Genomic DNA, 14,542 nt, shown 5'->3' on the forward strand with positions numbered 1-14,542 from the left:
GTGCCACATCTTCTTTATCCATTCATCTGTCACAACGATCAGAATGATCCTCAACAAAAAATCTCCAAAGAATAAATGCTGGAGAGGGTGTGGAGAAAAGGGAACCCTCTTGCACTGTTGGTGGGAATGTAAATTGATATAGCCACTATGGAGAACAGTATGGAGGTTCCTTAAAAAACTATAAATAGAACTACCATATGACCCAGCAATCCCACTACTGGACATATACCCTGAGAAAACTATAATGCAGCTATATTTTAGTGGCAGGATTCTGTGAGCTGTTTTGTTGGAGTCAACAATCCTCTGGAATCAGCAGGTGCACACAGGACCTTTACAAGGGTTGATCAGCCTTGGGGGTCATTGATAAGGGTTAAGTTTCTTATGTACCATTGATGCCAGTGGGTTCTTTAAATTATGTTATTCATCCATATATGTCGAGCAAGCTGTTAACTTTACCAATGGAAACTCATGTTTAACATCCATTAGGCTACTGAAAAAACTTCAAGTGTTGGTAAGAGATAAAAATACCTGAGGAGGGCTTCCCTGGTGGCGCAGTGGTTGAGAGTCCGCCTGCCGATGCAGGGGACGCGGGTTCGTGCCCCGGTCTGGGAGGATCCCACATGCAGCGGAGCGGCTGGGCCCGTGAGCCATGGCCGCTGGGCCTGTGCGTCCGGAGCCTGTGCTCCGCAACGGGAGAGGCCGCAATAGTGAGAGGCCCGTGTACCACAAAAAAAAAAAAATACCTGAGGAGCTTATAGCAGCTCCCTCTGGAGTGAGGCCTTTTGATTAAATGCCAGCACACCATCCCTGGAGTGTATATTCCTGATTAGGGCATGACTGTCACAAGGGTGTAGCCCAAACTAACTAATACATATATTTAGAGCACACTGTGTATGCTGAAATATTTTTAAGCAAACTACAGATGACATGAGACCTCTCACACCTTGGCTTCCTCTTCTGCAAAATGAGGGTAATAATACCTACCTCACATGGTTGTCACCAGACTGTTAAATTATGAGAAAGCTTACTACAGTGCCTGGTAAATAGTAGCAGCTCAGAAAGTGTTAGCTGATATTGTTTGCTAATATTTTGTTGAGAATTTTTGCATTCACCACAGTTATGGGCCTGTAATTTTATTAATTTGTAGGTTTTTTTGTTTGGATAATGGTGGTGTCACAGAAAATATTTGGGAGTGTCCATCATCTTCAGTTTTTTGAAATAGCTTGAGAAGGATAGGCATTAGCTCCTCTTTATATGTTTGCTAGAATTCCCCTGTGAAGCCATTTGGTCCTGGACTTCTGTTTGCTGGGAGTTTTCAAATTTTATTATAAATAAAATTTCACTACTAGTAATCAGTCTGTTCAGATTTTCTACTTTTTCCTGATTCAGTCTTGGCAGCTTTTCTTTTTCTAGAAATTTGCCCATTTCTTTTAGTTTGTCCAATTTTTGGCATATGACTGTTCATATTATTATCTTATGATTTTTGTATCTCTGTGGTATCAGTTGTTGTTTCTCTTCTTTCATTTCTTATTTTGTTTATTTGGGTCCTCTTTCTTTTCTTCTTGGTGAGTCTGGCTAAAGGTTTTATCAATTTTGTTTATCTTTTCAAAAAACCAGCTCTGGATTTCATTGATCTTTTCCATTTTGGAGAGGTCTCTATTTTATTTCCTCTTTGATCTGTATTATTTCCTTCCTTCTGTTAACTTTGGGCTTTTTCTGTTCTTTTTATAATTCCTTTAGATGATAGGTTAGGCTGTTTATTTGGAATTTTTCTTGTTTCTTGATGTGGGCTTGTATCACTATAAACTTCTCTCTTAGGACTGCTTTTCCTGCATTCAATAAATTTTGGAAATTAGTTTTTCTATTTTCACTTATTTTGGTATTTTCTGATTTCCTCATTGATATCTTCATTGACCCATTGATTTCTTAGTAGCATGTTGTTTAGTCTCCATGTATTGTTTTTTCTCCCATTTTTCTTCCTGTAATTGATTTCTAGTTTCATACTGTTGTGGTTGGAAATAATGCTAGATAAAATTTCTATCCTCTTAAATTCGTTGAAACACGTTTTGTGGCCTTGCATGTTATCTATCCTGGAGAATGTGCCATGTGAACTTGAAAAGAATGTGTATTCTCCTGTTTTTGGATGGAATGTTCTGTAGATATCTAATAAGTCCAACTCGTCTATTGTGTCATTTAATACCACTGTTACCTTCTTGATTTTCTTTTTTTTTTTTTTTTTCAGTACGCGGGCCTCTCACCACTGTGGCCTCTCCCATTGCGGAGCACAGGCTCCGGACACGCAGGCCCAGCGGCCATGGTTCACAGGCCCAGCCACTCCATGGCATGCGGGATCCTCCCGGACCGGGGCATGAACCCACATCCCCTGCATCGGCAGGTGGACTCTCAACCACTGCGCCACCAGGGAAGCCCCTACCTTATTGATTTTCCATCTGGATGATCTGTCCATTGGTGTTAGTGGAGTGTTAAAGTTCCCTACTTCTATTATATTGTTGTCAATTTCTCTCTTTATGTCTGTTAATATTTGCTTTATATATTTAGGTGCTCCTGCATTGGGTGCATGTATGTGTTAACAGGTGTAATATCCTCTTCTTGTACTGATCTCTTTATCATTATATAGTGCCCTTCTTTGTCTTTTGTTATAAACTTTGTTTAAAATTCTATTTTGTCTGATATGAGTATGGCTACCCACACTTTCTTGTCATTTTCCTTTGTATGAAATATCTTTTTCCATTCTCTCACTTTCAGTCTGAGTGTGTCTTTAGCTCTGAAGTGAGTCTCTTGTAAGTAGCATATTAAAATGTCTTATTTTTAAAATTCCAATTGGCCAACCTATGCCTTTGATTGGAGCATTTAATCCACTGACATTTAAAGGAATTATTGATATGTATATACTTATTGCCATTTATTGCTTGTTTTCCATTTGTTTTTGTATTTCTTCTCTGTTCTTTTCTTCTTTATTTCTTTCCTGTGGTTTCATGATTTTCTTTAGTGGTATCTTATGTTCCTTTTTCTCTGTATCTACTGTAGATTTTTGATTTGTGCTTACAATGGGCTTCATATATGTTGACCTATAACATATATACTTGTTTTAAACGGATAGTCCTTAAGATCCTCAGCCTTTACTATATATTTGCCTTTACTAGTTGGCTTTTTCCTTTCCTATAAATTCTTTTTTCTTGTTATGTCCTTTTCCCCCCCATTATAGAAACCCTATAACATTCCTTTTAGGGTAAGATTAGTATTGATAAACCTTTTTAGTTTTTGTTTGTTTGAAAAGGTCTTTATCTTTTCTTCAATTTTAAATAAGAATATTGCTGAGTAGAGTATCGTAGGTTGCAGGTTTTTCTCTTTCAGCATTTTGAATATATCATGCCACTCGCACCTGGCCTGCAAGTTTACATGACCATTTTTTTTACTGCTGCTTTTAGAGTTCTCTCTTTCTCTTTAACTTTTACCATTTTAGTTATGATGTCTTGGTCTGGGTCTGTTTGGGTTCATCTTGTTTGAGACCCTCTATACTTTCTGTACTTGGATACTGTTTCCTTATTCAGATTTGGGATGTTTTTCAGCCATAATTTCATCAAATACATACCTCTCTCTATTTTCTCCTTCTGGGACCCCTATAATGTGAATATTACTATGCTTGATGATGTCCCAGAGATTCCTTAAGCTGCTCTTATTTTTTAATTTGTTTTTCATTTTTCTGTTCTGATTAGGTGATTTCCATTATTTTATCTTCTTGATCACATAGGCATTCTTCTGTATGACCTAGTCTGCTAATAATTCCTTCAGTTTGTTTTTTATCTCAGTTGCTGTATTATTCAGTTCTGACCAGTTCTTTTTTATATCTATAGTTAAAAATTCTCAATGTGTTCATCTATTCTTTTCTCTAATTCAGTTAGCATTCTTATTACTAATGCTTTGAACTTTTTATGTTGTAAATTGTTTATTTCTGTTTTCTTAATGATTTTTTCAGGAGTTTTCTCTTGTTCTTTGAATCGAAACAAATTCCTTTATTCTCATTTGATTAACTTTCTCTGCGTCTATGAAATTAGGTGAAACAGTTACCTTTTGCTGTCTTGAAAGGATGTGCTTATGTGAGCACATCCCTATACAGCCTCCATGTGCCCAGTGGCTTTGGTGGGAGGGATGGACCTGACATGAAAACAAGTCACATCTCTCCTCAGGGTTTGCTGGCAGCTATCCTCTTGGTAGTAGGTGGGGCTGGAGATGGAGTGGCTATGGCCAAAACCAGGTATGAGCTGAGGCTTCCACTCTGATCAGTTACCATCACCACCCTACTGGGGGAATGGTCGGTTCCCAAGTTACTGGAGCAGAAGCCCTGAGGGTCAGGTCTGGGTTGGCTAAGTTCCCATTAATTGTGTGCTTCTCCATCCCCTAGCACCAGCACTCTAGTCCCAGAGGGGAGCAGTGCTAGAGCAAGAGGGTCTGGCAAGGGGTACTTAGCACAGGCCCAGGCACAGGCCATGGCAATTCAGATGGGACCAATGATCTGGACTGTCTCTGATGCACTGCCTGTGTAAGTGCCAGTAATGGCTGTCCCCACTCTGCTTAGATGCTGCTTCAGATCTGAGCCACCTCTGTGTCTCACAGCCAAGCTCCCAAGCAGGGCTGGAGCATTCACTTGGCTTGGGCTGGGTTGTATGGCAGGGTGGTTATGGGAAACCATGCAGCTACCCATACAATTTCCAATCCACCTTCTCTGTCCTGCTTCGGGAGCAAGAAAGCAAGTGGCATGCTCTTCACAAGCAGAATCCATAGTCCTCTTGTTAGTCCCACCTGCCCTCCAACCAGCCAATGGGGCTCATCTTCCTTGTGTCTGACCCCAGGCCTGGGACAGCTAATTTATAGCTCATACTGTTCACTCCCCAAGGAGTATCTCTGTCTGTGTAATCTCCCTCTTCATCTGAGTCCCCTCCCAGAGGCACTGGTCCTGACCTGATTGCTTCTCTTCCCTTCCTACTCAGTTCTGTGTGGATCTTTCTTACAGCCTTGGTAGTATAGGAGTCTGTGTGCCAGTCTCCAGTTAGTTTTCAGTGAGGATCATTCCACATGTAGATGTATTTTTGATGTGTTCATAGGAGGTGGTGAGTTCTTTGTCCTCCTACTCTGCCATTTTGATCTAATCTCATCTCTTACTAATTTTAATAGTTTTTTAGTTTATTCTCCTGCACTTTCTAAGCAGGTGGGGAAGCAATTTTATGAGACTGACAGAATCATTTTATTTACCTCCTGGGCTTACATTAAGGACACTTTCCCTTCCTCACTTCCAGCTTTGTGGGGCAAATGACCAATTTTAAATGTGAACAATAGTTATGCACACCACTCAGAGCAACCTGGGAATCTCTCATGGATAACGCAGCACTTCTGTCAATCTAGGTTCCAAAATGACTGAATGAAGCAGAGCACTACCTAACTTGGTCCACATCATACTATGATGTAAGTAAGATTTGGGGGTTGTTAGTTGCAACAGCTAGAGTAACTAACCTTCGCCAACACATAAACTAACATGACATATAGAAGACATTTACTGAGATAAAATTTAAAATTTACTAAAAAAGTTATACCCTATTAGAGATGTAATGATTCTATATTTTAAAAAATATAAAATCAATAAAAGATTAATATATAAATCCACACAATCCCAATCAAAATCCTAAAGTAATATGAAAATTTTAATGTTAAATAAGAAATTCATAATAGATAATTCTGAAAAGACTAAGAAGGGGGAACATTTACCCTTCAGATACAAAAACACATTTTAAAGCTATGCAAATTAATACAGGGCTATGATTTTGCAGGATTATTCAGTGAAATATAATACAAAGCAAAGAAAATATGGATGTGTATATAAAAGTTTAATTTATGATAAAAGTAGCATTTAAGTCAGAATGGACTATTAAATGAAAGCTATTGGGACAAAAGACTAATTCTTTTAATAAATAAATAAGGTTAGATTACCTCACAGCATTAAAAAAATTACTTGACTTAAAAGTCAAAATAAAAAAGCAAAGCTACAAAAATAAAATAAGAAAATACAGACTATGTTTATGACCTCAGGGTAGATAAGTCCTGCTTAAACAAGTTATAAAAGTTAAAGGTATAAATAATTAGTGTCCAGATTGTTTAAAGGCAAATTAAATCAAGGGGGGAAAAAAGAAAGCAGTCCAATAAAAAAATAAGAAACAACAGATGTAAACTGGAAAATTCATAGATAAAATTAAAATATTAAATAAGTAAAAAGATGCTCAATCCACATATAATCAGTAATATACAAATTCAAACTATAAGGTGGAATGTTTTACCCCTGAAATTAGCAAGTTTTAACAAGTTTAATAATATCGTGTTGGCAAGAATTTGTATGAATTGTTGGCAAGAAAATAAAACCCCAAGAAATAGAATTACAAAATTTGTCTAGGTTTGCTAGATGTTATGGGTGAAAGAGTAAGTTGATACAGCAACTTAAGAAGGCCACTTAACAATCCGGTAGTATCTATTAAAGCTGAAGATGAGCATGCTCTATGACTGAGAAATTGCACTTGGTTGCTTTTATGCTGGATAAAACTCTCAATGTGCTCTTAAGGCGGTCTGTACAAAGATGTTTGTCTCAGTATTTTTTATATTAGTGAAAAATAAAAACGACCTAAGTGTCCATCCAATGGGAATAGTTAAATAAACTTTGGTCTATTGCTCTACAGTGGTTGTAAAAAATGCCACAGGTCTAAATGTATTACATGGATATAAGGCTAAAATACATTATTGAACGTAGAAGGTGGAAGTGAGTTGGAGGCCACACTTCTGCACCTCCTGCCTGCAAGCACAGTGATGGAGATATTTGCATTTTCTGCTCCGTACCTGGTCACCAGGCTTTATGCCTATAGAGAGGCAAATCAGAACATCTGATTTGCTGGCATGGAACATGGTTGCAGCAGTGAAATCCTGGAGTAACAGTTGTGGCAACAGATTCCTGATTTCGCAGATAATTAACCACAGTGGAGGCAACAGCCCCTGTGGCAGGCCAATAGTGTAATGTTCTTCTGGGAATCTTTCATAGAAGCCCAGCCTATAGACTGTTTTTCTAGATCATTCAATTATGTTGAAAGCATCTAATTTTCTATATTATATATTTTTCTTTTCTTAAACTAGCTAGAGATATCTGTGATCTGCAGCTGGACGTTGACACATACAGTATTTTGTACTACAGAAGTGACTGTGGGAAACAGATTTTTAAGGTTAAGAATCTGTTTATTATTTATATGTCACCTGTTGATTTTGAGCTGGGTAGCATTAAAGGATAGGATACAGATAATCTAAGGAAAGTTAAATTATTATGTGTTCACCTGGAATAAAATGTTAATTAAAAGTGTGGTGCTGGGCTTCCCTGGTGGCGCAGTGGTTGAGAGTCTCCCTGCCGATGCAGGGGACACAGGTTTGTGCCCCAGTCCAGGAAGATCCCACATGCCGCGGAGCGGCTGGGCCTGTGAGCCATGGTCGCTGAGCCTGCGTGTCCGGAGCCTGTGCTCCACAGTGGGAGAGGCCACAGCAGTGAGAGGCCCGCGTACCGCAAAAAAAAAAAAAGCATGGTGTTGTTGGCAGGTCAAGTACTGACTGCCTTTACATAATACATATGGGAAGTGAAGCACAAGGACTGTTGGAAGGGGTGGTCACTTCCAAAATCCCCAGTGAATTTTTTTTAATTGCAATATTAGCGTTTTAAATCCTTAGTCACAAGAATGATCAGAAAATTAGGACGTTTCTATGTCCCGAAAACTCTGTCTCAAATCAGAGGCAGAGACAAACTTTTAAACATCTAACTTACAGTGAAGATTTAATCAGTTGAAGGTGGTAAAAGTTAGGACATTGGGAAAAAGTGAACTCTAAGAACTAGAATTATAAAATTTTGCCAGATATGGAAGACAGAGAGTATCTTCAATCCCTAAATCCCACTGAGTCTTCCTGGTGCTCTCTAATGAAACAGGTCCTTCCCAACTAGAAGAAGCAGACTGATCTTACTAGAGATCGTTACTTGCAAGGGAATGCCACCTTCTCCTGGAGCCTCATCCTTCTACCTATCATAGCCTCCACACCTAGGCTGAGAGTCAGACCTCAGCATTTCTCAGAGGACCAGTGGGAAAGTCAAACTTGGGAGGAAATGCTCAGACTTGAAAGGAATTATAAGGATTTACTCATTCATGTCAGAGGAAAAACTGGAGAATGTGCACAGAAATGAATGCTAAGGGTTTTTAGAATAGGGTGGAGATATACAATTTGCTTCAGGCTGAATATGTTAACATTGTACAAGTGAAAGATTTTCAATTCCATCTGCTAACTAAAGAAGCTAGGGGTGTCTCTGTGCACACGATTAATCAAAGCATGGCCTGAATGGCAAATATATGCTTTACATATGTTAACTTATTTATTCTTCTTGATGACCCTATACGATAATTACTAAGGTCATCTGCAGAATAGAGAAGTTAAATAATTTAAGCTGTAGCATACAGCCAGCAACGAGCAGAAATAGGACTTAACCATTATCCCAAAAGAGCACACCAATTCTACCTAGGGTTGTTTTCCTACTTTTTACCCACAGCATACCATTTTATAGAAACCGTCTAGGAAGACACATATTACAAGCATTGGTAAAATCAAAAAATGCTTTTTCACCGTTTTTTCCCCAAGCAAAACCATCTAAATGAAAGTAAATAAACAAAAAAAGGAGGACAATAATGAGAAGGCATTAAAATGGGAGCAAAAAGTAATAAAAAAGAAGAACAAATATGAAAAAGAAAAGCTAAAATAATAAAAAGGTATAAGAAGATAATAAATGTAAAGCAGATAAATAAAAAACATTATTCAATGTACTTTCTTTTAAAATAATAATGTGACTATATAAATTAAAAGCTCAGGCAGAAAAACGATACTATGATGTCCTCCACCCTTTCCCTTTGAGAGTAAATCAGGGTTTGTTATCTGTTAGAATCATAAACTCTACTAGAGTAGGAAAGGACTTCAGAGGTCACCTAATCCTTTGATGGCCTATATCCCAAAGTGTTAAATAAGTAGTTTTCTAATTCATTTTAATAACCTGCTTTCAGGGTGGTTCAGGAAATTCTCATAGATTGTAAGCAAACTGGTACCATGTACTCCTAGACATTATATAAGGGCCAAAATAATTGAAGATTTTTTCAGATTAGGAATCTTGATGAAGAGGAAGAGATTGCCCTATCTCAATGCTGGAGGAAAATAGCACCTTAGAAATTATCTTCCTAGGCAATGTGGATGATGGTATAAAATGTCTAATAAAAAGTAAGCATTTCATTGTTATGAGAACATTTGAACCATAAGTATTTAGGGATCAAAGAAAGGAAACAGCATCCCTTTTGGCCAAGGAGCAAGTTGTTTAAATGTCTGCTAACTTAGTCATATTGGTTTATTGTGGTTTTTCATCAAGACAGATTCCAGAGTCAATTTTGACATGTTTATGTCTGGTAATGGAATATTAATCGAGAAGATGTCATTTTTTCTTAAAACTGCTCATTTTGTTTACATACCCAGCTGGCATTTAGCATTGCCTTACCACTTCATCTTTCATTTTCCAGATCTTGTCTCATTTCCATTTTTACAGTCCAATTAACTATAACTAACAGATTGCCTGGAAACTGTTTTATGAAAATGTGATTATACAGTGTCATAGCTATATTCTCTAAATTTGACAAGGATATATTACTCAATTGAAGAAATTCTGTATTTATATACAAAAGCATGATTACTATAAAACCCCTGATTAATGTAAATCATCAAATTGGACTCAGTCTTTCTTGTAAAGATGTTAATCAGAAGACAAAATGATTGAATAAGAATCTTTGACCTGGATTGCAGAATAGTGAGGAACCTGGGTGGTTGTACTGGGTGATGTATATTTGGGACCTACGTGTCCTTCTTTCCTAAAAATATAGAATAAAAATGCATTTAGAAAAATGTCTAAGGGAAAATAGATTTTAAAAAGCATAAGAGAGGAGCTTCAAGATGGCGGAAGAGTACGACACGGATATCAGCTTCCTCCCCACAAATACATCAGAAATACATCTACATGTGGAACAACTCCCACAGAACACCTACTGAGCTCTGGCAGAAGACCTCAGACCTCCCAAAAGGCAAGATACTCCCCCACGTACCTGGGTAGGGCAAAAGAAAATAGAAAAAACAGAGACAAAAGAATAGGAACGGGACGGGCACCAAGGGGAGGGAACTGTGAAGGAGGAAAGGTTTCCAAACACTATGAAGCACCTTTGTGGGCGGAGACTGCGGGTGGCGGAGGAGGGGAAGCTTCAGAGCCACGGAGGAGAGCGCAGCCAGAGGGGTTCGGAGGGAAAAGCGGAGAGATTCCCGCACACGAGATCAGTGCCAACCACCACTCACCAGCCCGAGAGGATTGTCTGCTCACCCGCCAGGGAGGGCAAGGCCTGGGAGCTGAGGTTCGGGCTTCAGTCGGATCCCAGGGAGAACACTAAGGTTGGCGGCATGAACACAGTCTGAAGGGGTCTAGGGCGCCACAGCTACATGGGAGGGAGTCTGGGAAAATGTGTGGACCTGCCGAACAGACAAGAGACTTTTTCTTGCCTGTTTCCTGGTGCGTGAGGAGAGGGGATTAAGAGCGCTGCTTAAAGGAGCTCCAGACACGGGCGCGAGCCGCGGCTAACAGCGCGGACCGCAGAGACGGGCATGAGATGCTAAGGCTGCTGCTGCTGCCACCAAGAAGCCTGTGTGCGAGCACAGGTCACTGTCCACACCTCCCCTCCCGGGAGCCGGTGCAGCCCGCCACTGCCAGGGTCCCGGGATCCAGGGACAACTTCCCCGGGAGAATGCACGGCGCGCCTCAGGCTGGTGCAACGTCACGCTGGACTCTGCTGCCGCAGGCTCGCCCCGCATCTGTACCCTTCCCTCCCCCTGGCCTGAGTGAGCCAGAGCCCCATAATCAGCTGCTCCTTTAACCCCGTCCTGTCTGAGCGAAGAACAGAGGCCCTCAGGCGACCTACATGCAGAGGTGGGGCAAAATCCAAAGCTGAACCCCAGGAGCTGTGCGAACAAAGAAGAGAAAAGGAAATTTCTCCCAGCAGCCTCAGGAGCAACGGATTAAACCTCCACAATCAACCTGATGTTCCTACATCTGTGGAATATCTGAATAGACAAGGAATCATCCCAAATTGAGGAGGTGGACTTTCAGAACAAGATATATTATTTTCCCCTTTTTCTCTTCTTGTGAGTGTGTATGTGTATGCTTCTGTGTGAGATTTTGTTTGTATATCTTTGCTTTCACCATTTGCCCTAGGGTCCTGTCTGTCTGCTTTTGGGTTTTTTTTTTTTTTTTTTTTTTTTTTTTACTTAAAAAAAGGTTTTTTTCTTAATAATTATTTTTTACGTTAATAACTTTATTTTACTTTATTTTATCTTCTCTCTCCTTTCTTTCTTTCTATTTTCTCTCCCTTTTATACTGAGCCATGTGGAGGACAGTCTCTTGGTGCTCCACCCAGGCATCAGGGCTGTGCCACTGAGGTGGGAGAGCCAAGTTCAGGACACTGGTCCACAAGAGACCTCCCAGCTCCACATAATATCAAATGGTGAAAATCTCCCAGAGATCTCCATCTCAACACCAAGACCCATCTCCACTCAACGACCAACAAGCTACAGTGCAGGACACCCTATGCCAAACAACTAGCAAGACAGGAACACAACCCCATCCATTATCACAGACGCTGCCTAAAATCATAATAAGACCACAGATACCCAAAAATACACCACCACACGTGGACCTGCCCACCAGAAAGACAAAATCCACCCTCATCCACCAGAACACAGGCACTAGTCCCCTCCACCAGGAAGCCTACACAACCTAATGAACCAACCTTAGCCACTGTGGACGGACACCAAAAACAACGGGAACTACGAACCTGCAGCCTGTGAAAAGGAGACCCCAAACACAGTAAGTTAAGCAAAACGAGAAGACAGAGAAATATTCAACAGATGAAGGAGCAAGGCAAAAACCCACCAGACCTAACAAATGAAGAGTAAATAGGTAGTCTAGCTGAAAAAGAATTCAGAATAATGAGAGTAAAGATGATCCAAAATCTTGGAAATAGAATGGAGGAAATACAAGAAACGTTTAAAAAGGATCTAGAAGAACTAAAGAGCAAACAAACAGAGATGAACAACACAGTAAATGAAATTAAAAATTCTCTAGAAGGGATCAATAGCAGAATAATTGAGGCAGAAGAACGTAAATGTGACCTGGAAGATAAAATAGTGGAAATAACTACTGCACAGCAGAATACAGATACAAGAATGAAAAGAATTGAGGACAGTCTCAGAGACCTCTGGGACAACACTAAATGCACCACATTCAAGTTATAGGTGTCCCAGAAGAAGAAGAGAAAAAGAAAGGAACTGAGAAAATATTTGAAGAGATTATAGTTGAAAACTTCCCTAATATGGGAAAGAAAATAGTTAATCAAGTCCAGGAAGCACAGAGAGTCCCATACAGGATAAATCCAAGGAGAAACATGCCAAGACACATATTAATCAAACTATCAAAAATTAAATACAAAGAAAAAATATTAAAAGCAGCAAGGGAAAATCAACAAGTAACACATAAGGGAATCCCCATAAGGTTAACAGCTGATCTTTCAGCAAAAACTCTGCAAGCCAGAAGGGAGTGGCAGGACATATTTAAAGTGATGAAAGAGAAAAACCTACAACCAAGATTACTCTGCCCAGCAAGGATCTCATTCAGATTTGACGGAGAAATTAAAAACTTTACAGACAAGCAAAAGCTAAGAGAATTCACAACCACCAAACCAGCGTTACAACAACTGCTAAAGGAACTTCTCTAGGCAAGAAACACAAGAGGAGGAAAAGACCTACAATAATAAACCCAAAACAATTAAGAAAATGGTAAGAGGAACATACATATTGATAATTCCCTTAAAGGTAAATGGGTTAAATGCTCGAACCAAAAGACACAGACTGGCTGAGTGGATACGAAAACAAGACCAGTATATATGCTCTCTACAAGAGACCCACCACTTCAGATAAAGGGACACATACAGACTGAAAGTGAGGGGATGGAAAAAGATATTCCATGCAAATGGCGATCAGAAGAAAGTGGGAGTAGCAATTCTCACATCAGACAAGATAGACTTTAAAACAAAGATTATTACAAGAGACAAGGGCACTACATAATGATCAAGGGATCGATCCAAGAAGAAGATATAACAATTGTAAATATTTATGGATCCAACATAGGAGCACCTCAATACATAAGGTAAATACTAACAGCCACAAAAGGGGAAATTGACAGTAACACAATCAGAGTAGGGGACCTTAACACCCCACTTTCACCAATGGACAGATCATCCAAAATGAAAATAAGTAAGGAAACACAAGCTTTAAGTGGTACATTAAACGAGATGGACTTAATTAATATTTATAGGACATTCCATCCAAAAACAAGAGAATGCATATTCTTCGCAAGTGCTCAAGGAATATTCTCCAGGATAGATCATGTCTTGGGTCACAAATCAAGCCGTGGTAAATTTAAGAAAATTGAGCACATATCAAGTATATTTTCAGATCACAATGCTATGAGACTAGGTATCAATTACAGGAAAAAATCTGTAAGAAATACAAACACATGGAGGCTAAACAACACACGATGTAATAACAAGGAGATCATTGAAGAAATCAAAGAGGAAATAAAAAATACCTAGAAACAAATGACAATGAAAACACAATGACACAAAACCTATGGGATGCAGCAAAAGCAGTTCTAAGAGGGAAATTTATAGCTATACAAGCCTCCCTACAGAAACAAGAAACATCTCAAATAAACAATCTAACATTACATCTAAAGCAATTAGAGAAAGAAGAAGAAAAAAAACCCCAAAGTTAGCAGAAGGAAAGAAATCATAAAGATTAGATCAGATATAAATGAAAAAGAAATGAAGGAAATGATAGCAAAGATCAACAAAACTAAAAGCTGGTTCTTTGAGAAGATAAACAAAATTGAAAAACCATTAGCCAGGCTTATCAAGAAAAAAAGGGAGATGACTCAATAGAATTAGAAATGAAAAAGGAGAAGTAACAACTGACACTGCAGAAATACAAAGGATCATGAGAGATTACTACAAGCAACTCTATGCCTATAAAATGGACAACCTGGAAGAAATGGACAAATTCTTAGAAATGCACAACTTTCCGAGACAGAACCAGGAAGAAATAGAAAACATGAACAGTCCAATCACAAGCACTGAAATTGAACTGTGATTAAAAATCTTCCAACAAACAAAAGCCCAGGACCAGATGGCTACACAGGCGAATTCTATCAAACATTTAGAGAAGAGCTAACACCTATCATTCTCAAACTCTTCCAAAATATAGCAGAGGGAGGAACACTCCCAAACTCATTCTATGAGGCCACCATCACTCTGATACCAAAACCAAAGAT

The sequence above is a fragment of the Globicephala melas genome, chromosome 10, assembly GCF_963455315.2.
Source record: "Globicephala melas chromosome 10, mGloMel1.2, whole genome shotgun sequence".
Taxonomy (NCBI): Eukaryota; Metazoa; Chordata; class Mammalia; order Artiodactyla; family Delphinidae; genus Globicephala; species Globicephala melas.